Below are 24,042 nucleotides of genomic sequence, written 5' to 3' on the forward strand. Positions count from 1 at the left end.
CTGTTGCTCCTGGGGTATCGGCGAGGACCATTCGCAACCGTCTCCATGAAGCTGGGCTACGGTCCCGCACACCGTTAGGCCGTCTTCCGCTCACGCCCCAACATCGTGCAGCCCGCCTCCAGTGGTGTCGCGACAGGCGTGAATGGAGGGACGAATGGAGACGTGTCGTCTTCAGCGATGAGAGTCGCTTCTGCCTTGGTGCCAATGATGGTCGTATGCGTGTTTGGCGCCGTGCAGGTGAGCGCCACAATCAGGACTGCATACGACCGAGGCACACAGGGCCAACACCCGGCATCATGGTGTGGGGAGCGATCTCCTACACTGGCCGTACACCACTGGTGATCGTCGAGGGGACACTGAATAGTGCACGGTACATCCAAACCGTCATCGAACCCATCGTTCTACCATTCCAAGACCGGCAAGGGAACTTGCTGTTCCAACAGGACAATGCACGTCCGCATGTATCCCGTGCCACCCAACGTGCTCTAGAAGGTGTAAGTCAACTACCCTGGCCAGCAAGATCTCCGGATCTGTCCCCCATTGAGCATGTTTGGGACTGGATGAAGCGTCGTCTCACGCGGTCTGCACGTCCAGCACGAACGCTGGTCCAACTGAGGCGCCAGGTGGAAATGGCATGGCAAGCCGTTCCACAGGACTACATCCAGCATCTCTACGATCGTCTCCATGGGAGAATAGCAGCCTGCATTGCTGCGAAAGGTGGATATACACTGTACTAGTGCCGACATTGTGCATGCTCTGTTGCCTGTGTCTATGTGCCTGTGGTTCTGTCAGTGTGATCATGTGATGTATCTGACCCCAGGAATGTGTCAATAAAGTTTCCCCTTCCTGGGACAATGAATTCACGGTGTTCTTATTTCAATTTCCAGGAGTGTATTTAGATATTGCTAGTGTCGAATTAGAAGACACAGTTGAAATTTCAGTTTAAGCATAATCATCACAGAACTGATAAAAAATTCTAGTATTCAAATATGTAAGCAAACACGTGACCTTTTTGATTATATTTATTTTATCGGACAACGTACATCTAAAGGAACACAATACAAAATCAAATCAAAATTTTCGATTCGCAGTGGTGATCCAAATTGAATCATGGAGGGACAGACAGTCCAACGTTACATTCACTGGACTATTATGCCGACATTCATTTTCTGATGTAACTGAAGGAGGAGCCGTCATAACAAAACAGCCTATGAAAATAATACGATAAACGTATGCAGCAACTCATCTTCACAAAAGTATAGAATTGCTCAAGTGTCAGATGACTTACAAGTGAGTCGTCTTGAAATAGTTCGTTTTCATCGTATGTAGACTCGTCAAGGGTTTTGTAAGTCATTTTCTCTAAACGTTTCTCCTCTCCACTGCACGTTTCGAACAAAAAATCAACAGAAAAGGACACAAAACAGAAAGAACTCGAATGTCACTGGATGTCTACAATAATAAAGGTTTCAAAAACGAATTATTCACGTGATACCATTACAATCATCTACAAAGCCTGCAGATCTCGCATAGAATTCAGGGAGCCGTAAAAATACGTTCAAAACTACGTAAAATCATCTAAATGGCGTGACGTAATATTACGTCCGCCGCAGATTTTTATTTCCCGCAAGCGTCTATACAATTAAGTCAGCCGTACGCTAAGTGTTAACCTGCTACTTTTCTTCCAACAACTCGAAATGTCTCGTTGCCCCAACGAATGTACGGTATGATAAACTACTGCTGTAAGAGGAGCACATTATTTCGTGTGATATGTATAGAATGATACAGGTGCCTTTCCCCGAGCGATTTTATCGACTTTCTATTCCGTGATCACTTACCTTATTATCTATCATTTCAGCATTCGTACTGCAATTCAAAGGCGGACCACAGTAACAACTTCTTCAGTAAAACAATTCATTATTGAGGCCATTTCTGTGTCCGTTGTGTTCCCTAAATGCTCCTGGTACGGCTGGAAGAGGACCGCCTACCACCGAAAGTAGTTTCTGTTATGAGATGACTTTTTGCGTGCAGCAACTACAAAGCGAAATAGGATTAGACAACACCAAGTAAATTGATGACAACATAGATTTATTAATAGAAACTTCATAATACATAAACGTACCGAGTAATGTGGCGCAGTGTATAGCAAACTGGTCTCACATTCAGAGGGACGACGATTGAAACGAGCTTCCGATCATTCTCGCATAGGTTTCCCGTGATTTCCTTAAATCGCTCTAGCCAAATGCAAGGATAGCTTCTTTGAATTTACGCGGATGGTTGCCTTCCCGATTCCTCAAAGTATCCGAGCCTCTGCCAAGTCTCTAATGACATAGTTGTTGACTGGAAGTTAAACCCTAATCTTCTTTGCTTTCTTCCACCCACAATTATTCACTGAAGAGCCAAAGAAAGTTGTACACCTGCCTAACATCATGTAGGGCCACCGCGAGCACACAGAAGTCTCGCAACACGATGAGACATGGACTCGATTAATGTCTTAAGTGCTGGACGGAACTGACCCCATGAATCCTGCAGGGCTGACAATAACTCAATAAGAGTACGAGGGGGTGGAGATTTCTTCTGTACAGCACGTTGCAAGGCATCCCAGATACGCTCAATAATGTTCATGTGTGGCGTGTATGGTGGCCAGCGGAAGTGTTTAAGCTCAGAAGAATGTTCCTGGAGCTACTCTGTAGCAATTTTGGACCTATAGCATGTCGTACTATCCTGCTGGAATAACCCAAGTCCGTCGGAATGCACAGTGGTCATGAATGGATGCAGGTGATCAGACAGGGAGCTTACGTACGTGTCACCTTTCAGAGTCGTATCTAGATGTATCAGGGGTCCCATATCACTCCAGCTGCTCACGCCCCACACGACTACAGAGTCTTCACCAGCTTCAACAGGCACTGCTGACATGTAGGGTCCATGGATTCATGACGTTGTCTTCATACCCGTAAACGTCCATCCGCTCGATACAATTTGAAACGCGACTCGTCCGACCAGGCAACATGTTTCCAGTCATTAACAGTCCAATGTCGGTGCTGATGGGCCCAGGCAACGCGTAAACCTTTGTGTCATGCAGTCATCAAGGGTACACGAGCTGATATCGATTACGTTTCTTTGAATGATTCGCACGCTGACACTTGTTGATGGCCCAACACTAAAATCTGCAGCAATTTGCGGAAGGGTTGCTCTTCTGTCACGTTCTTGAAGGATTTTATTCCAGCCGCAGCGGTATCAGAGATTTGATGCTTTACCGGATTCCTGATATTCACGGTACACTCGTGAAATGGTCTTGCGGGAAAATCCCCACCTCATTGCTGCCTCGGAGATGCTGTGTCCCACCGCTCGAGCGCCGACTATAACACCACGTTCAAACTCACTCAAATCTTGATAACCTTCCATTGAAACTGCATTAACCAATGTAACAACTGCGCCTGACGATTGTTGTCTTATATAGCGTTGTCGACCGCAGCGCCGTATTCTACCTGTTTACATATCTCTGTATTTGAATACGCATGCTGAAACGTCCCCTTAGAAAAATTTATGAATTACTGTGCTGATAAACTTCTACGTTAGTTGATTTCCAAACAGCTGAGCAAAACTGAACGTACTCAGACATTTCGGTCTTTGCTTATTCTGATCAACACTAAACTGACACACAATATTTTTAGCACAACGCAACCTGACTTTCAATAATCCCTACAAAAGAATGGCCCTGACTAACAATAACCTATACCTTTCATGAATCACTTACCTCACAAAAATCTTCGTTACTCGAACTACTGCAATACAGCGAGCGCCAAAACTGACAGCTAAATAAAAGATTCTAACTACTGAAGGCACTAACTACGGATAGGCATAGCAAATGAAAGATTTTGATAGAGAACAAACAATGTATAGCGTTCAAAAGTCATTATATATATATATATATATATATATATATATATATATATATCAATTCATGAGATACATTCTTACAAATTAACTGTCTCTGATGGACACACGTCCAGATCATCCGCTCTCAAACCGCCATCTTTCTCCCCACATCCACCACTGCTGGCGGCTCACCTCCAACTGTGCAACGCTACACGCTGTTCACATCCAACTGCCCAACACTACAATAGCGAATATTCCACAACAATGCCAACCAGCCACAGACTGCACACATCACAGCCAGTGATTTTCATACAGAGCGCTACGTGACGTTACCAAGATAAAAACCTAAGCAGCCTACTTACAATGCCTATACCAGTTTGTTGGCGTTTCAGTGTAGTTTGACGATACCGTGTGGCAACAGCCAATATTGACTTTCGCTGATGTGTCTTTGACTGTGGTCTAGTCCCGATCTCAGTGAATGATAACTAAAATCATTTGAAGAACGTCCATTTGAGCTCGTCTTGGCAGCTACTATAGGCACATTCTTGATTGTCTCTTGAGGTACTCCTGATACTGTCGATAACATTGTGTCTGCCTCTATCCTCATTTGGCAGATGGGTAAACATTTGGGAACTGTTTGTTTGATGGCAGGAGGTTTAAAATAATCCTTACCACGTGGCGCCCACTATGGAAGTTGGCATTAACGCGTCTACACTAGGCAGCTCGGCACTCTTTCTAAGTATGGGCCTGTTCCGCTCCTCCTGGAGGACAGGGTAGTGCCGTAGTCCACTTCGGTGGCAGCGAGTTCACTGAACGACTGTGTGGATGATTTAGATTTCTTTATGTTGAAAGTCGTCTATAGTGCTGTTTTGTGCTCGTATCGAAACGCAGGACAACACAGAGAACGCCGAAATGTTGAAATCTGTTTTCGGAAATTGATTCAGTTAAGAAGAGCGTATATCATTTCTTCCTTTCAACAGTAACACGAGTACTGTTGATTATATTTACTGCAGAAGCATGTGACGATTACAATTAGAGGTATTTTATAAGCGTGCGATGTCCTTTACAGCTAGTTCAGTAGTACCGCGACTGTGTTCTATTGTGGCCGCCTGTAGTGGGTGACGATATCGCGTCCCCCTTTTTATCTTACAAGATTTGTAGAGAGTGCGGCAGACAGAGGAGACAGGCGCAGATAGCGTGGGTGAAGGTGATGCAGCCCGAAGCCGCAGTTCGCCGAAACCGCAAAGGACATCTGCTAGAAGACGGGAGACCGGAGTATGTAATGACAGAGAAATGTCAACAGCAGGGGCGCTGGCGAAATTACAGACCAGCGAGGACCACGGCCTTCCAAGAACGCCATGTGTGTCTAGAGAGGAACGTTCGGAAGATCATTCTGCGGTGAGTGTCATCCTTGTATTTCTGTAGCATACGAAAAACGAAAGAAAGAAAAACATTGGGACCAGTGGAAATCGAAGAAGTAATCCACCAGGTTTGTTCCGAGGGATGACACTTTCTCCTTGACCGAAAATAGGACAGGTTCGTCTAAACGGCAAAGAGATTCTCTGTTTTGTCATTTTACTATCAATAATTTTGAAAACAATTGCTGCAATGAAGTGCGAGGGCTATTCGGAAAGTAAGGTTCGATCGGTCGCGAAATGGGTACCACTGTCAAAATCATAAATCTTGTTTTTGCAACAATTAGCTACAGTTCCAGCTACTTCTCTACGTATAGGCCTAGACATGAAACTTCCTATTTTTGACGATGAAATGTATATATGTCAGAGGATATCGTAGTCTGAAATCTCCTGAAACAAAATCTTTTGCAGTACTACCTGAAAATGGCCTAAGATTCGATTCCCGGCGTGGTCAGGGATTTTCTCTGTCTCGTGATGATTGGGTGTTGTGTGATGTCCTTAGGTTAGTTAGGTTTAAGTAGTTCTAAGTTCTACGGGACTGATGACCATAGATGTTAAGTCCCGTACTGTTTAGAGCCATTTGAACCATTTTTGAAAATGGCCCAAAGGCCGAAACTACATTTGTGAAATAAATAATTTCTACAGTCAACGTCGAATATGATGTCCTTTAAAATAGTATACATGACCATGAATCCCGACCACGAGAAGCTGTGTATTAATGGTTGTCATCACGTAAAAGTCCATTAAGAAAGGGGCACCCAAATGAATAACGGGCACATGTCACAACGGGACATGGAATGGTTCCATTCAAAAGTAATCACCACACGCGTTAATACACTTATCCCACTAGCGTATGAGACCATTAACCCTGTAGACTGGGTTCGTAGTACGCGGTGGGCCGCACTTCCCCGTCCGACTGACATCGATGTCAAAGCATGTCTTTCTTCAGCTCGACAAAGGTGCGAAAGTCACAAGGTGAAAGCTCTGGGTTGTACTGAGGATGTTGCAGTGTTTACCAAAAACAAATGGCTGAAGCGTAGCCTTCTTCCGATTGGTAGTCTGAAAGATGGTTCCCTCCCACAGCATTAATCGGCGTTTTCACTTTGTGGAGCGTTGCAGTTTCTGCAAGATATCGTCATAACACTGCACATTGATTGTGGTTCCGCCTTCGAGGAACTCGATGAGTAGATTGTACCTGCAGTCGAGAAAGAATGTTATCATGACCTCAACAGAACTTGTGTGAATAGCTTTGGTGGGGGAGATGTGGGATGTCGGAATTATGTCGGACGGAATCACACTGTTGCACAATAACTCCCGCCCTCAGACTACCAATTGGACGAATGCTATGCTTCAGCGATTTTATTGGGAAACAATGCAACATCCTCCGTCCAGCCCAGATCTTTATCTGTGCAATTTTAACATCTTTGGTGACCTGAAAAAACACATGTGTGGACGTCGGTTCCAGTCAGACGAGGAAGTGCAAGAGCAGGTGCGGTTGTAGAACGGTGAGTGGACGGCCGCATTCTACGAAACTGAAGTTGGTCGTCTCGTCTTCCAGTGGGATAAATGTCTTAAAGCGTGTGGTGTTTACTTTTGAATGGAACCATTCCATGGTCTCTTTGTGACGGGTTCTCAGTTCTCATTTGTCTGCCCCTCACAACTGAATTGTAAAAATAATTTACTGACATTGACTTTTATTAAATAATCTTCGTACATCCATAGTTGATATGGAGGACAGTGGGACGTCAGCTGGTATAAATTTATATTAAAAATGAAGAAATTGCTCCACCTGTATTTAATATGTCGATTTTATTTTGCAACTAGTTTCAGCGTTGTAACAACGTCATCTTCAGGTCCATACACGTGTTGGCGTCAACTGCGTGCGGCTCATACTAGAAGTCAGTGGGGAGATTCGAACGTGCTCCGTGTGGAAGGTGGTTAATAAATCTAACTGAGTTACTAAGTTAGTAACTCTGAGTTACTAACCACCTTCCACACGGAGCACGTCCGAATCTCCCCACTGACTTCTAGTACGAGCCTCACGCAGTTGACGTCAACACGTGTATGGGCCTGAAGATGACGTTGTTACAACGTTGAAACTAGTTGCCAAAATATAATCGACATCTTAAATACAGGTGGAGCAATTCCTTCATTTTCAATATAAATTTATTAAATAAGTTTACACTGATAAAAGAGTCACTTGTAAGTTCCTTGTGTATTCTTTGTGTAGAATCGTCTGCGTTGCAGTATTTTCTTCTCTTCGAAAGAAATCTTTCATGAGACCTAGAGCAGCTTTAGGTGCTCAAACGCTGATCCATCATCTCTTTACATAATTGTTCATTCGTCTTGTGTCTTTGCTAGGCTACTATTGGCTACTGTAGTAGGTTGGTTAATGTTTTATGTGTTCTTTATTTCACATCTGGTGTCATAATGTGCTTTGGAATAGCAGACTCATTATGTTTCTGTGAAATAAGAAGTGCCGAATGTTCGCTAATTAAATTTAACAGTAACTGTACTCCTGTTCTCCGGTATTAAGAGCAGTCGTAGTGTTTCTTTTTCGCTCTAAAACACGAAGAGAATATTTTGCGTGACAGGTGGCAAGGAACACAGGAGTTAATTTAGCAACGAAGAGAGCAGGAAGCGCCATTGACGGTGGACTATATTTACGCGCACTACAGAGGACGCTGGTAGTATGTGAATGGGTAGTAGAGATTGGCACAAGATACAGGCGAAATGAGAGGAACATCGGACCTGTCGGAAGAGGACGCAGTGGTGATAAGAGGCCTTTAGGCAGGTTGGTGTTGCGGTGCGGCTAATTTGGCGGCAGGTGAGTGTCCTGCTGGAGACAGGTGAGCGGCGGCTATAACGGGACACGCCCTCGCGGACAACGGCGGCAGCAGCAGCTGCGGCTGTAAGCCTTTCCATGTCGGCACGGACGGGCACCCGTTCTGCGGAACGCCTTCCAACTCTCTCCAGTCCCCACTACTTTCTGACTCATTCGTAATCTCTTTTATTTGGCACTGCGTACCCACTTACATTATTTGTAGCTTTTGTTATTATTGCAGCAAGCTCCCAATTATCCGGGTATGGATTATCCAGTTTGGGGATTATCGGTGCGTAGTTTGGCTATTTTTGAAAACAAATAAAAAACGAAACCTGAAGTATTCTGTTAGAACGAATATTGCAAGGTGTCTGTAGCTAGACACCTTTCACGCCGTGTATTTGCATGTCCGTCAACAGGTACTTTGAAAGGCACCTGTCGCATTATTAAGGGGATACGGAATCGGATTTTGGGTTAAAAAATCGAATTTTTTTTTATTGGCGTATTATATTCTGCCATGTTTCCTCTTTAAAATGACGTATCTTACATAGCTCTACTACAATTATAACTATTTTATTTTTATATATTTGTGAGATCGGGTATTGCGCTTTAGTTATACACGTCTCTCGTGGCTGACCATGAACTTTTTGGCTGTACCTTTAAAGTGACATGAATTCAAATATCCCGGTTTCCAGCGACTATTTATACACTAGTTGCCCGAAAATGTTTCTCTCTGGTTTCCTCGAGTTACTCTTTGACTTTGTGGCGGGACTGTTTTGTAAACAGTGTGATATAAGAAAGTAGTTGTTGTTGAGTTATTTCGTATTTAGTGCTTCATTTTTCGCAGTGAAAATGCCTAGAGCTAAAGCAAAAGTATTTAAAAAGCGTGTGAACTGGCAAAAGAAAAGAAATAATGATTCATTAGCAAAGCAAAGCAGTTCATCATCATCACTGTTGGAAAATGTGAATCCACTTATTACTGATTTGCCGAACGAACTTACACCAAATGAAAACAGTGCTTCTCATAAAAAACTAAGAGATTTGGAAGAGAAATATAATTTACTTGATAGAGGGAATGAAGTTTTTGAACTCATTGATACGAATATATTGTGTGAAGCTCTTGAAAACAGTTTGTGCTGCAAAAAATGTCATGGAAACGTTTCTCTGAAAGTAGAATCCCATGTTGGCCTGGCTGCCCAGTTTAATTTAATATGCAGTGTTTGTAAATACAGCTGTAAGTTTCCAAGTTCGGTTTCAGTAACTGTAAATAATGGATACAAGAAAACTGAACTTTATAGTGTAAATATTAGGTTAGTTTATGGATTGCGAGCAATTGGTAAGGGCAAAGCAGCTGGTGATATGCTATGTGGTGTTCTAAATCTTCCAAGTGCACCTTCAAAGTTTGAAGCTTACAATTATGTACTAGGATCTGCAGTTGAAGATGTAGCACAGAAGTCAATGCAGGTTGCTGTGGAAGAAGCAGTGGAAGAAAATGACGGCAGTCGTGACCTCACAGTGGCGTTTGATGGCACGTGGCAGAAAAGGGGCCACACCTCCAACAATGGTGTTGTAACAGCAACTAGTGTTGATACTGGCAAGGTTATTGATGTTGCAATAATGTCTAAATACTGTAGGTGCACAGGCAGGCTGAAAAATGAACACAGTGATGACTGTATTGCTAATTATTATGGTAGTAGTGGTGGCATGGAGGTTGCTGGGGTGAAGAAAATTTTTCATCGCTCTTCACAGTGGTATAATGTTCGCTATGTCAAATATCTGGGAGATGGTGACTCTAAAGCATTCAAAGAAGTTTTCGAAAGCAAACCATATGGGAACAGTGTAAATATAAGCAAACTTGAATGTATAGGACATGTGCAGAAGAGAATGGGTGCCAGGCTGAGAAGGTTAAAATCAGTTATGAAAGGGAAAAAACTAGATGATGGGAAAACCTTGGATGGCAGAGGAAGATTGACTGATTCCATAATAGACCACATTCAGAACTGCTATGGCCTTGCAATCAGGCAAAATACAGGCAATCTTGAAGAAATGAGGAGAGCTATATGGGCTTTATATTTCCACACCGCATCCACGGATGAGCATCCACAACATGGTTTGTGCCCCAAAGGTGAAAACAGCTGGTGTAAATACAATAGGGGACTAACAACAGGAGAGAAATACATTCACCACCACAGTCTACCATCAGCCATCATGGCAGAAATAAAGCCCATTTTCAGAGATCTGGCTGACAGAAGTCTTCTGATGAAATGTCTTCACGGAAAAACGCAGAACCCCAACGAGTGCTTGAATAGTGTGATATGGCATCGTCTCCCAAAAACAGTGTTTGTCGGAATTAATACACTACATTTTGGTGTGTATGATGCTGTGGCAACCTTCAATCTTGGAAATATAACTAAATGCCAGGTCCTTCAAAAGTTGGGTATGTGTGTTGGTTCCCGTACGGTACGTGCTATGTTCTTTTTAGATCAGCACAGACGAAGGCATGCTGATAATATAATCAAGACATTAGTGAAAAAAGCAAGACAGGTGCAGAGGGGTGCCAAAAGAAGACTTGAAGATGATTATGAAGACTGTGAAGGGGGTATTAGCTACGGATCAGGAATGTTTTAATCTTCTTTCTCCGTTTCCCGTAAGTTTACTTTTTACTTCATCTAGGAACATTATCTCAGGTACTGGTCAACCTAGAAGTCTGAAATTTTTATGACGTAGTGACATAGGTCCCTATTACATACTGAAACAACGATTTTTTAATTACTTGATTTACAAAAGACTTAGGGGTGATAGTCTAGTAAAAAGCGATGGAAAAAATTTACTTAAAAATAAATGTACAATATCTCTGTAAGAAAATACTTTGACAATAAACTGTTGTTTCAGTATTGTTGTAACATATGAATGCACATACAGTAAAATTTTTACCTCTCTGTCTCCAGTAGTTTGTGAGAAAATGTTCCCTATAGTAGGCATATATTAACATTGCGGGGATAGGTGATTCCGTATCCCCTTAAGATTGATGGAAGTACATTATATATCTCTGTATAAGAATACCAGTGTCTTTCTTCATCTGACATCCAATTTTTGTATATTTTATTTATTTATTTATTTTTATTTTGAACCATTCGTCAACCATTCGTGCTATAGCCGTATCGCGTTCTATGCACAGAAAAATAAATTCTTTAATATAAGAGAGAGATGTTAATGTAACCCACGTAAAGTAATGCTAAATCGGTATACGCTTAGGAAGACGTATTCTGCATCACCTGTATGTATTCGGTACCTTTCTGATTTGCACTGCCGACTACAGTTATGTCGAAGGATGAAACTAGTAATTTGCATGATACATTGCAAATTAAAATATTTATTGACATTCTCTTGATCACGTGACATGGAATTTGACAATAAAGGAATGGAAAATTACTTCGTCTTGATCAGGTGACATGGAATTTGACAATAAAGGAATGGAAAAGTACTTCGTCTAATTTTCCCGTACGCAATCGCAACTTGGTAAAAACGAAGTAGGAGAAATATTAGCGTGTGGCGTACTCAGCGCGATGAGGAAATGGATATTGCATTAGAAGGGATGTTAATCATGCAAGCACGAGCTTGCTGCGCTAAACGTATGTATGGAAACCGAAAGCCAACACTGATACCTTAGGAAAGAGACTACAGAGGCTGTGCGAGAAAAACGGCGGGAGGCAAGTTAGATCTCCGCTAATTAAAGCCTCGGTACTTACGGTTGGGCCACTTCAAAATCCCGGCCCTTGTAGCCGAGCGGTTCTAGGCGCTTCAGTCTGGAATCGCGCGACCGCTACAGTTGCAGGTTCGAATCCTGCCTCGGGCATGGATGTATGTGATGTCCTTAGGTTAGTTAGGTTTAAGTATTTCTACGTTCTAGGGGACTGATGACCTCAGATGTTAAGTCCGATAGTGCTCAGAGCCATTTGAACCATTTTTAGCCATTTGAAAACCAAGTCTCTCTGAAAGAATAAACCGAAGACTCACGCGAAATCAAAAAATGATTCTAAATTATCTCATTATTTAACTTTTCTCCAAAAGAGGAAAGATCGCCCGCATCTCGTGGTCGTGCGGCAGCGTTCTCGCTTCCCACGCCCGGGTTCCCGGGTTCGATTCCCGGCGGGGTCAGGGATTTTCTCTGCCTCGTGATGGCTGGGTGTTGTGTGATGTCCTTAGGTTGGTTAGGTTTAAGTAGTTCTAAGTTCTAGGGGACTGATGACCATAGATGTTAAGTCCCATAGTGCTCAGAGCCATTTGAGGAAAGATCAAATACTGACGAAACTATCAATTACACTGAGATGATAAAAGTCATGGGATACCTCCTAATATCATGTCGGACCTACTTTTACCTGGTGTAGTGTAGCAACTCGACGTGTCATGGACTCAACAAGTCGTCGGAAGTTATCTGCAGAAATAGTGAGCCATGCTGCCTTTACAGCCGTCCATAATTGTGAAAGTGTTGCCGGTGCAAGATTCCGTGCACGAGCTGGCCTCTCGATTATGTTCCATAAATGTTCGATGGGATTCATATCGGACGATCTGGGTAGCCAAATCTTTCGTTCGAAATGTCCAGAATGTTCTTCAGAGAAGCCGCGAACTATTGTGGCCCTGTGACTTTGTGCATTGTCATCCATAAAAATTCCATCGTTGTTTGGGAACATGAAGTCCATTAATGGCTGCAAATGGTCTCCAAGTAGCCGAACATAACCGTTTCCAGTCAGTGATCGGTTCAGTTGGATCAGAGGATCAGTTCATTCCGTGCAAACACAGCCCCCACCATTATGGAGCCACTTGCAGCTTGCACAGTGCCTTGTTTACAACTTGGGTCCATGGCTTCGTGTGGTCTGCGCCACGCTCGCACGCTACCATCAGCTCTTACCAACTGAAATCGGGATTCATCTGAGCAAGCCACGCTTTGCCGACCGTCTAGGGTCGAACCGATATGATCACGAGGCCATGAGAGGAGCTGCAGGCGATGTCGTGCTGTAGGCAAAGGCACTCGCGTTGATCGTTTGCTGCCGCAACCCAATAATGCTAAATTTCGCCACACTGTCGTAACGGATACGTTCGTCGTTCGTCCCACAGTGATTTCTGCGGTTATTGCACGCAGTGCTTCTTGGCTGTTAGCACTATCAACTCTACACAAATGCCGCTGCTCTCGGTCGTTAAATGAAGGCCGTCGGCCACTGCGTTGTCCATGGTGAGAGCTAATATCTGAAACTTGGTATTTTCGGCAAACTGTTGGTGCTGTAGATGTAGGGGAAACCAGGTTGATAGGTACTCAGAAAGCACACAGGATAAGCTTATGATTGTGGACGGGGCCGTAAACAGTTAATGTGAGTTGCACAATCAAACACAAAACTTTATTTTCCTAAGAACCACTCATTTACACATTGCTTTAAAAGATCACAATTAACCAATACTACTGAAGGCCTAGTTAAAGAACTTGAGATGCTTTCTGGGATGAAGGCTCAAAACTACACCAAAAGTAAGAACTGCTAAAGGCCTGGCTTAGAAATCAAAAGCAATTAAAAATAGAAGGTAATTTTTTTTCCTTTAAAAAAAAACATGCAACTGAAAATAATTAGCGGCTGAAGGCCTACACTACACGTCTGAAGGACAACTATAATTTAAACACACTTTTCTACCCAAGAAATTTGTTTTTAAAATCACAACAGAATGGCCGAAAGCCTAATTAAAGAAATATTAACTTATTGCATGGCTGAAGGCCACAAACAAATTTGAAACAACAGCGGAAGGCCTGAACAACAAGTCAGACAAACAATTTAAAATAAACCCCTTCCTTCTTATAAAGAAATTTCCTTTAAAGAATACACACGGCTGAAGGCCTTATTTAAAGGGGTTCACGTAAATCCTCAGCTGAAGGCCACACATAAAACATCGAACAACTAACGGCTTAGGCCCTGGATTACAAACAATTTCAGATAGAACCAATTTTAGGGAAAAAAGAATTTTTTCTTTTTTAAAATAAAATCAATCTTCAAAATTTGAATTTAACACGGCTGAAGGCATTTATGTAAAATTTAAAAAGAATTGAATTAATACATGGCCGAAGGCCTCCCACAATACATCAAACTGAAATGAAAATCACAATCTAAAACCAACAGAACAAGAGGTGCTCAGAAGTGTTCCAAGGGTCGGCCTGAGACAGTAGCTCAAACGTAAGGTGAGGTGAGACAGGCAGCTTAGAGTTGAAGTTAAATAATCGGATGTCAACCCAAACTAGGAACGGCCCAAGGACCGACCAACAATTTCACCAATTCCCTTCCGTCCCACCAACGGCACAACGATGGCAAATATCGACCAAGGACGAGGATATGAAGAACACTACGCTTCAGAAATTAGCCTCTAAAAGCAGCCAAGGGAACAATAACCACTCTAAGCAAACTATGAACCCAAACAACTTAAAAGGCTGTCGAAGTGCATGCCGTACCAGACAGCATCAGCGTGACGAGGAAAGGCACACTGCCGGAAAACTACGCTAATGACCAGGGCAGGTAATTGGGGCGTTAAAGCTACAGGGCAGAAAATATCTCTGGTGCACTTCACTGGTAAGTTCAAATGGTTCAAATGGCTCTGAGCACTATGGGACTTAACATCTGAGGTCATCAGTCCCCTAGATCTTAGAACTACTTAAACCTAACTAACCTAAGGACATCATACACATCCATGCCCGAGGCAGGATTCGAACCTGCGACCGTAGCGGTCGCGCGGTTCCAGACTGAAGCGCCTAGAACCGCTCGACCACACCGGCCGGCCACTGGTAAGTAACAGTCAATTTAATAATTAATGACAATATAGGAAGAAAGCTGCAAGATTTCGCTGGCCTCCACACATCATACATTCCAGAATGAGATTTTCACTCTGCAGCGGAGTGTGCGCTGATATGAAACTTCGTGCTTCGGTAGCTCAGATGGTAGAGCACTTGCCCGCGAAAGGCAAAGGTCCCAAGTTCGAGTCTCGGTCGGGCACACAGTTTTAATCTGCCAGGAAGTTTCACATCATACATTGCTGCTAGCCTGAACGGCCCAAGGAGCAACAACCCGCAAATGAACGAAGAGATGTCACAATAGTTGAGGCTTCATAACAGGTTGACTGAACTTTATCGTCCAGGTTCGGTGGGCAACGAAATTTGTCGCTCTCTCAGCTAGCGCCTCACGATCCGACAGCGCGAGCACCCCGCCAGAGGTCACGGCCTGGCCTCGCGCCATGGAGAGTTCCTTGCTGCTCCATCCCAACCGACTGACCCAGTCCATCATGCAGTTGTGACAAGTCGACACACAGAGAGAACCCAGAAGAGGTCGGCGACCAAATACACGTCGTCCGATGAGACGGCCGACCGAACGACCAACCAACGGCGTCCCCACTCAAGTCATGTGTGTCGGCGACAGTTGGGCAAGTCAGAACTGTCCGGACCTCACTGCAGCTCTGTCCTGACTGAACTCTGGACACACGACGACCCGGAAATACTAGCGGTCGCTCCAAAGACAGTACGACAGTCGATAAGCGCTGCTGCTTCCACTCATGGGCAGGCAAGCCACAAGCTGTCAAGCAATAAACGGCACAGACACGAGCCGTGCACGGCTCAGTAGAAATATTGAATCCTCTAACGATTTCGGAAATGTAAAGTCCCATGCATCTAGCTCCAACTACATTCTGCGTTCGTGCGGCCATATTCACGTCGGAAACCCTCTCATTTGAATCACCAGAGAGCAAACGACAGCTCTGCCAGTGCACTGCCCTTTTATATGTTGCCATCTGTATATGTGCTATCGCCATCCCAAACTTTTTGTCACCTCAGTGTACTCAGGGGTCTACAACTGATAGCTAACCACGATTACAGTTATATATTTCTTACCATTCCAGCGTGCAGGCTGGAGGAGCCCCTTACGGCTGCAACCTGTTTGGTCTCCTATGATTCATCTACTGCATCTGACAGGGACATGATATGCGGAGCGCCCATAGTATGATAATCCTAGCATTCAATTTCTTCTCAGTTATTCTGCGCTTTTAGCTACGACCGGCAACCAAGCTACTCTTCATAATCTGGATAAGTCCCCAACGCAATCTCACCGAACTTCATACAATTACACAAACATCTGACTGCACTTTCAGCAGCCTCAAAGCTATCTCGACTGTACTTACATGTCCCCAAAGCTATCAGCCTACACTCCTGCGACCAAGACGGCACCTTTTCGTTTTTCCAGACTCCTCACCTATCGGTCCCCTCTCAAGCTTTTCTGAGCGACAGTACAGAATCAGACTCTGACCAGAGCGTGTAGGAGTACACATTATATAGCGCCCATCTTCCGAAATAAAGCTACCAGGAGCTTCTACAACCTTCTGCCAAGGAATATGACGAGCCAATGAAACGCCCCTCCTGAAAATTTGGCGGAAAGTTTCGTTTCCCCATCGGCGAACGACCTACGAGATATCTAGGCAGCACAGGAATGTGCCGTGGGGCACTCCTACAGTTTTTCTAACACTCAGATATACTTACTTTTCATGCAGTACAGTGAACCGACACAGAGGTGGAATTTGCTGATCAGAAAGGGTACTTTAAAATTAAAATAAAAGGTAGTTACGTGGACACTTTCTCTGGTTATCGGTGTTACCCCACAGAACTGAGAGTAGGGCAAAACATAATATTATACCAAGTTGAATTAATCGAACCTAGAATCTTTGAAAGAGGTACGAAGACACCGTACGGCTTACAACTTGTCTAAGTATGTGTAGTCACTTCTCTGTCTGGTGGGGTAGTACATATTTGCGTGGGTACTACGAGTTATGGCTGGGAAGTCGTCTGAGCTTTGCCGTGATTCAGCCAATAGAAAAGCTTGGTGCCACAATCATTTGGGGAGGCTGCGTGGTCGGCGGCCAAAGTAGCCGTCCTGACTGCACAATCCGTTCTTCCGCATCGCACTGTGAGGACGTGCTGATCTGTTTAGTATAGAAGCTTTGTTTTGTGATAGTGAACTGGGTGCACTGAAGCTAATTCATTCAGGATTACGGTGAGATGGTTTCTGGTTTTCATACTTCCTCTGAATTTAAGTGATTATAAGTCACGTAGATTTTCAGATTAAGGAGCTTTAGATTTATTTCTGCGAGATACTTTGAGTCGTGTTTAGCTTGAGAAACATTACGTCTTTTTTCGCTCTCATAATTCCTTTAGAGCACTCACTATTCAACCTGCATTCGGTTATCAAAGATTTCAAATTGTCTACCTCATTGTTCTTTCACTCAAACAATGTTGCTGGCGTTAATATTAATATGTGACGATTTTCCTTGGTTATTGTCTACATAGGGTCAAGTGGTACAATGTGGTAAATTGAATGGTAACTTCATATGAAGCATCATATATTTTATTCGATTAATAAGCAATATATTCAGTGTGAATATAATCAGGGTTTCTCTTCTTAATCGTCAGTCATGTTAACCATCGATGTGTTCCGTTGCTTTACCGGCGTTCATTTAAGATTTATGTTATCGACTACACTACATTCATTTTAACTGCATTTGTTGCCGAGAGAGAATATGCTAACTTTGCCAGTTATGGCATTTTACGTAATAACATTTTCGGCACTTAACTTAGTGTGGCTGTTGAACTACAAGATACGTGCTTGCGGAGACGGTGGTTTCCAGATAAATATCTGCTATCACACTAGTTCAGGTCTTTCCAGTGTACAACTAATAGGAAACACAGAGCAAAAAATTTTGCATCTCATGAATTAGAACTATAATACGTAATTCTTACACTTGTATAGTTTAACCGGCGGAAAAATGCAACACCCTCAAGGACAAAGTCATTTTATTGAAAAGTCAAGTAACAGACAGTTCATCATTTTGAAGTACATGAAAACAAATTCGGACCACATCAAACACACATGTCACAGTGAAGTGCGCCCAGACAGTGGCAACAGTGCACAATGTTCCCCCTCCTGGCGACGACACATGCACATATTCTCGCAGGGGAACGGTCATAAATGGGCCTAAAGCTATCCTGGCATATACTGTTCCATCATCTTGCGTCTTTTGTTACAATTCGACAATAGTTCTTGCAGCTTCCCGACAAAGAGTAAATTCCCTCTTCATAATATCCCGTGCATGTTCAATTGGCGGGAGATCTGTTGATCTTGCTGGCCAAGACAGTTACTGTACACCAAGAACTCAACGTTGCATCGCAGTAGCAGCATGCGAATGTGCGTTCCCCAGCTGAGAAACTGCATCACCTTCCTGCCGAACTGTCAGGCGCACGGAACTGACATACTGTACAGTGTAGCGCACACTGGTTAGATTACTCTGAAGAAAAAACAAAACAAAAAAAGTAAACAAAACACCGAAACTGATCCCGAGTTGTAACTGATGGCCCCACACATTATGAAGCCTGTGACGGCCTCTGTGTCTCGTGGGCGAGTGCACTCTGGAATAGGCAGCTCACCAGTTCTGCGCCATACACGTCATCGCCCATCACTCGCATACAGGCAGAGCCTACTCTCATCAGTAAGGACAACAGAGCGTCATTCCACAGCCGACTCTTTCACGACACCAGGATAGCCACGTCAGGTAGTTTCATGATGTTAGTAGCAGCCTAGCCGCTGGCTTATGTGAGCTTCATCCTGCTGCAATCAGACGGTTCCCAGTGGTCCCTGATGACATAGCAAGCGCACCATGTGCACAGATTTTGTCTCTGGATGATATTCGGCCGGCCACCGCTGCTTGCACAGTGCATTGATCTTGACGTGCGTCTGTGCTACGCTGACGTCCAGAAACTGGCTTACATCCCAGGTGTGGGAATGTACCACAGACCACTGTTGAACCCAGCGACACACCATCGATACATCAGCACGTTTATCAATCCGTTGATATGTCCGCCACCTTCCCGCAGGTCCCCAGTGCGACCCCATTCAAGTGGCTGAAGCTTTTCAGCAGGAGGACGTACTCATCGTTGGGGTATGGTTGTGCCCTATAATGAAAGTTGCAAACACCGTTCATATCTAAACTCAGCACTGTTAGTGGCTGCAGAGTCAAAACAGAGGGTGCAGAGATAGACCTCCTCAGTGCCATCTGATCACCGATGACAATGATGAATGCATCACTAACGAAACACCCCTGAATCTTCACAAGTAGGTACACAAGTAGAGTTCTCGGACAGAGTGTGTCACCAACGACGTCACCGACAACGAGCTCTCCACCCCCAATTCCTCCTGTACCTGAAAAAGGCGAATTTCCCTATGTATAAAATGACGGCAATCCAGGTTTTGGCCGGAAATTAAAAAAAAAAAAAAAATAGGCCGACTGCCCTAGTCTCTGTCCTGCGGAAGTAGGGTTGTAGTCCTAAGTATAAACTGACGAAATTAAAAAATGCAAGACGGTGACCTGGGCGTTTTTGGACAAGTTCTACAGGTATGGCATCAGAATCCAAGTCGTGGAATACTGTCCTTGGCTCTATGACGTGACAATCCGGCTCAGATCTCTCGAGCTATTTATAACAGTGTGAAATTTTGGTATACTGGCCCAAACTTGAGATACTGGCATAGCTCCACTGTGACATCAGAAGCCGAGACCCAATGGCACCCCATACCATTACGCCGGGTGATACGCCAATATGGCGATGACGAATCCACGCTTCCAATGTGCGTTCACCGCGATGTCGCCAAACACGGATGCGACCATCATGATGCTGTAAATAGAAGCTGGAATCATCCGAAAAAATGCCGTTCTGCCATTCGTGCATCCAGGTTCGTCCTTGAGTACACCATCGCAGGCGCTCCTGTGATGCAGCGTCAAGGGTAACCGCAGCCATGGTCTCCGAGCTGATAGTCCATGCTGCTGCAAACGTCGTCCAACTGTTCGTGCAGATGGTTGTTGTCCTGCAAACGTCCCGACCTGTTGACTCAGGGATCGAGACGTGCTTGCAAGATCCGTTACAGCCATGTGGATAAGATGCCTGTCATCTCGACTGCTAGTGATACGAGGCCGTTGGGATCCAGCATGGATTTCCGTATTACCCTCCTGAACCCACCGATTCCATATTCTGCCAACAGTAATTGGATCTCGACCAACGCGAGCAGCAGATGTCGCGATACGATAAACTACAATCGCGATAGGGTACAATCCGATCTTTACCAAAGTCGGAAACGTGATGGTACGCATTTCTCCTCCTTACACGAGGCATCACAACAACGTTTCACCAGGCAACGCCGGTCAACTGCTGTTTGTGTATGAGAAATCGGTTGGACACTTTCATCATGTCAGCACGTTGTATGTGTCGCCATCGGCGCCAACCTTGTGTGAATGCTCTGAAAAGCTAATCATTTGCATACCACAGCATCTTCTTCATGTCGGTTAAATTTCGCGTCTGTAGCACCTCACCTCCGTAGTGTAGCAATTTTAATGGCCAGTAGTGTACTTTCAGCTTGAATTTTAATTCCACTCCTGAACCTTTTTTTTATTTCCATCATTGCTTCCTCGATGTACAGATTGAACAATAGTGGCGAAAGGCTACATCCTTGTCTTACACCCTTTTTTAATACGAGCACTTCGGTCTTGATCGTCCAGGCTTTATTATTCCCTCTTGGCTGTTGTACGCCAGCCAAGGTGGCCGAGCGGTTCTAGGCGGTTCAGACCGGTACCGCGCGACTGCTACGGTCACATGTTCGAATCCTGCCTGGGCACGGATGTATGTGATGTCCTTAGCATAGTTAGGTTTAAGTAGTTCTAAGTTCTAGGGGACTGGTGACCTGAGATGTAAAGCCCCATAGCCCTCAGAGCCATTGGAACCATTGGCTTTTGTACATATTGTATATGACCCGTCTTTCCCTATAGCTTACTCCTACTGTTCTCAGAATTTCGAATATCTTGCACCATTTTACAACGTCGAACGCTTTTTCCAGGTCGACAAATCCTATGAACGTGTCTTTATTTTTCTTTAGTGTTGCTTCCATTATTAACCGCAACGTGAGAATTGCCTCTCTCGTGCCTTTACATTTCCTAAAGCCAAACTGATCGTCGTCTAGCGCATCCTCAATTTTCTTTTCCATTCTTCTGTGTATTATTCTCGTAAGCAAATTGGATGCATGAGCTTTCGGGCTCATTGTGCGGTCATTCTCGCACTTGCCAGCTCTTGCCGTCTTCGGAATTGTGTGGATGATGCTTTTCCGCAAGTCAGATGGTATGTCGCCAGACTCATACATTCTACGCACCAACGTGAATAGTCGTTTTGTTGCCGCTTCACCCAGTCATTTTAGAAATTCTGATGGAATGTTATCTATCCCTTGTGCCTTATTTGATCTTAAGTCCTTCAAAGCTCTGTTAAATACTGATTCTAGTACTGGATCCCCTATCTATTCCCGTAGGAATCAGCAAAGCATCCAGTCCCCGGTAGGAGGCAAGGATGGCCTCTGAATCCAGGCGGCTGACGGTCATTCCTGCCGACATGAGCCACGATTTGGCAAGCGAACTGTGTGGAAATTAGCTTTCCTTCTCGACTTACTCGTTAGTTCCCTAACGCTGGAGCTCCTAGTCACCATGGAGACTTAAAAAGTTGAAAACGATGATGCAGTGGATTATTTCAGCAATATTAAATTGGTTACATGACTAGCCCCCATGCTGGCACGTACGTCAGAGAATGTGCGAGAGGGAGAATATCGACTACCATCTGCAAGGACGGGCACTCGGATAATTTGTTCCTCTGTCGTGCTTACACAGCTAACTAAGGAGCAAGTATCCAGTACACAATCAGATCAGATGCATATGTATCAGCTATAGGACAGACAGCCTCAAAATGTTAGACTGAAGTGAAAAAAGAAAAAGAGAAACAAGAAACGCACACATTCGAACATACTGAACAACTGTTACTTTAATTACATACCATTTTTAATTTTAATGTTTTGAAGTCCTCTCGTTTCTCAGTTAATTAATGAGTTAGTTGATAAGTAAGCCAATACCTGATCAGGCCTGGAAGACGCATGCAACGATTTTGCAGAACTATTTTCCATTGTTTTAGTCTTTTGCAGCTAACAATACATTTTTGGCAGTGCCTTGGTTTTATTCGTGTTTATCTCAGCCAACAAACGAAAAGCTGGAGTGAAGACAGAATTAATTCGTCTTATAGCAAGGAGAGAAACTACACCCGCGTTATCAGTGTCTTGTGTCAGTCTGCTTCGGGTACTTGGGGAAAATATTGATTAAGCGTAACACTGCTGTTGTGTAGTGGCTACAAAACTAATAATAACATCAAATCTGTTGTGCATTCGTTTCTTCATGTGTGAATCCACAGCCTCTACATAACTTCTCAATGTTGGAACCACTTTGATTATCTGCCATCTTTAACAGACGAAAGTGCACCGTATATTACTTACATTACCATCCGATTTTGCCCTGTGATACGAAATACATTCCTGTGTGCAGAGTGTAGTGTGCAAGAATATATATCCAGATTATCGACGTGTGTCTTTGTAGGGGGGGGGGGGGGGGGGAGGCAACACGTTTCATTTCCCACATAGCAAAAAATTGTTTTTAGATACAACATACACAAGACGGGCGTAACTGCATTTGAAAATGGTCACATGTCGAAACTGCCCAGTAAAGTACTGTAATATATGATGCTATAAACTTCCTGTACTTAAAAGAATTTGATAGCCTAAGGTGGACATTTATGATGGTTTTAACGTTCAGAAATCAGTTGTCGTTTCTACTCTTTTTCACGACCGCACCTGCCGAATTATTTGCAGAAAGACAGGGAGGAGAATGTGTATTTGAAATTCATTTATATGGCACCTGCTTTCAGTTGCCTCCTGGCGAACAGTCCGACCAGATGCTGGTAATTAATACGTCCTTTATTTGAACGCTATACATGTCATTGATTACCGTGTGGAATGTCGAGAATACCCTCCATGTCTCAGTGTTTATTACAACACGTCTTAAAGAGTAAAACAGCCTGCCAAAACTATTTGGTTGTCATCATAGTCACTTGTACACTGACCAAGAGCACACATCCTCTTCTCGCAACTAGACTGAGCGGGTTGAGGCAGAAGTTGTGTCATTAGATATGTGAGGAACGAGGTTTAAATCGGCGTCCGGCAATCCAGTTTTATATGTACCATGTTTTTCCTGAGTGCCTTACGTAAAATACAGAGGTGGTTCGCTTCCCATCCTTTCCCAATAAACGTTGTGCTCCATCTACAATGCCGTCGTAGTGGATGGGATGGTGTGCTCTGATCCTTCCAAATTTCTTTGTGGTGCCACAATATTACTAACTTAATAGCTTCATCGTATCAGGAAACCAAAATATTGATTGAATGTAGACAGTCATCTATTTCTTATTCGGTATCCTCTGAGCTTGAAGACAACCTTCCCTTCACCAAGAGAAAGTGATGATCATCGGAAGTGCTCATTTTGGAAATTCTTATGTTAGATGAAAGCGAAGTATTTCACGACGGCACTATTGTGCACTGAAGCGCCAAAGAAACTGGTATAGGAGTGCGTATGCAAATACAGAGATATGTAAACATGCAGAATACGGCGCTGCGGTCGGCAACGCCTATATAAGATTACAAGTGTCTGGCCCGGTTGTTAGATCGGTTACTGCTGGTACAACGTCTGGTTACCAAGATTTATGTGAGTTTGAATGTGGCGTTATAGTCGGCGCACGAGCGATGGGACACAGCATCTTCGAGGTAGCGATGAAGTGGGAATTTTCCCGTACGACCATTTCACGAGTGTACCGTGAATATCACGAATCCGGCAAAACATCAAATCTCCGACTCCGCTCCGGTCGGAAAAAGATCCTGCAAGTACGGGACAAACGACGACTGAAGAGAATCATCAACGTACAGAAGTGCAAACCTTCCGCAGATTGCGGCAGATTTCAGTGCTGGG

Source organism: Schistocerca nitens, chromosome 2, assembly GCF_023898315.1.
Source record: "Schistocerca nitens isolate TAMUIC-IGC-003100 chromosome 2, iqSchNite1.1, whole genome shotgun sequence".
NCBI lineage: Eukaryota > Metazoa > Arthropoda > Insecta > Orthoptera > Acrididae > Schistocerca > Schistocerca nitens.